A 1451-nucleotide genomic window follows, 5' to 3' on the forward strand; every position below is an offset into this window, starting at 1 on the left:
TTAAATAAATTCTAACAACAGCTTATCAAGGTTAAACGTGCTGCAGTTGTTCAGCCGCTGGTTTCCTCTTTCTGGCACGAAGTAGGCGATAAACAAACAAGAGAGTCATGACAGAAAAGCCAATCAGCTGATCATTAAGCAGTTTCATGATTGAAGTAGCAGCAAGAAGAGGCAGTCGCTCCAGGTATTGGTTGTTAAGCTTAACGCGGGAATGCTTTACAAACATTCAGAGATGAACTTACGCACTTGCTTTACTTCTCTCTGGGATAACTTTCTCAGAGATGAAATGCTGGTTTGGTAGCGAGGCTCCAAATACACCCAGCCGCTCTATCATGTGAGCATACTGCTCCGACTTGCTAAGGTTATAAGCCGAGTTACGCCGTGTTGCAAGTTTTGTGAGGTGCTTTTTTGATATTTAATGGATCGGATAACATTTTTATTTCTATCCAATATCCGATCCAGTAATTTACGTCAGTATCGGACCGATACCGATACCGATACGTAATATCGGATCGGTCGATCTCTACCTAAAACATGAGATTTCAAAAACTGAAGCACAGCATACCTAGGATATCAGATATGGATATTTGTTGCAAATAAAAAAGGAACACCAGAGATGCAGTTCATGAAACTCTGATTCCTTGCTCATTCATCTGTTTGCACTGATCATGTTTGCACTGATCACCACCTGCACTCATGTATATATCTATCTACTTAGCACTTTTAATTCTTATTTTTATGTCTATTTAAGCGTTATATGACAGTATGTTTGCACTAAGTACCGCAGCAATTTCCTAATGTTGTAAACCTGCTCAACATTTGGCAATAAAACCCTTTCTGATTCTGATTAATGTTTCCATCTGATCCTTAAAACTGTATGATTTGACTGGAACAACACAAATTACAGGTTTTCTGGTCGAATCATTTAAAGCAACAAATAAAAGTTTTAGATGACGAAGCTGTCAATACAATTCCGTCATATTTTGTCAGTTCCGTTGGAGCAGCCTTTCAACGCCTCTCTCTATCTCTCGCTAGCAAAGTTGACCGAGACAACAAAGTAAAGCTAGTTTTCAGCTACGAGCACGACACAAACCCGACGTATTAGCCAGAGGTCCCTTTACTATGGTTCGGAGCCGTGGACCTGTTTTATATACACGCGGAATAGTTTTCCATACGAGATCGCTGCAAAAAGTGCAGCCTTACGTAATGTCCACCCTACTGTTACTCATTTTATATTAAGATTTAAAAATCTAGTTGGCACTGGTATGACAAGTAGCCTTCAGTAATAGTAATAAATCACACAGCAATAGTTAGGGATGGGTACTGGTGTTCTGACATAAACGGTAGTAACCAGACCGAAAAGCAGCGCACATTTCGGTGCTTTATTCCCTCTAAGCTGCGCGCGTGCGCACTGCTGGCATGGTCTCTGCGCACAGAAAAAAAATCTAACC

At 40.6% G+C, this 1451-nt stretch overlaps 1 protein-coding gene across 1 annotated transcript in view; it reads right to left on the minus strand.

Moving 5' to 3' along the window:
- Positions 1 to 1451, minus strand: part of aass (aminoadipate-semialdehyde synthase) — an 82466-nt gene that overhangs the window by 10870 nt on the left and 70145 nt on the right. The window lies entirely within an intron of this gene.

This window comes from Pundamilia nyererei, unplaced genomic scaffold (assembly GCF_000239375.1).
Source record: "Pundamilia nyererei isolate P.nyererei 1_Seehausen unplaced genomic scaffold, PunNye1.0 scaffold00278, whole genome shotgun sequence".
Lineage (NCBI taxonomy): Eukaryota > Metazoa > Chordata > Actinopteri > Cichliformes > Cichlidae > Pundamilia > Pundamilia nyererei.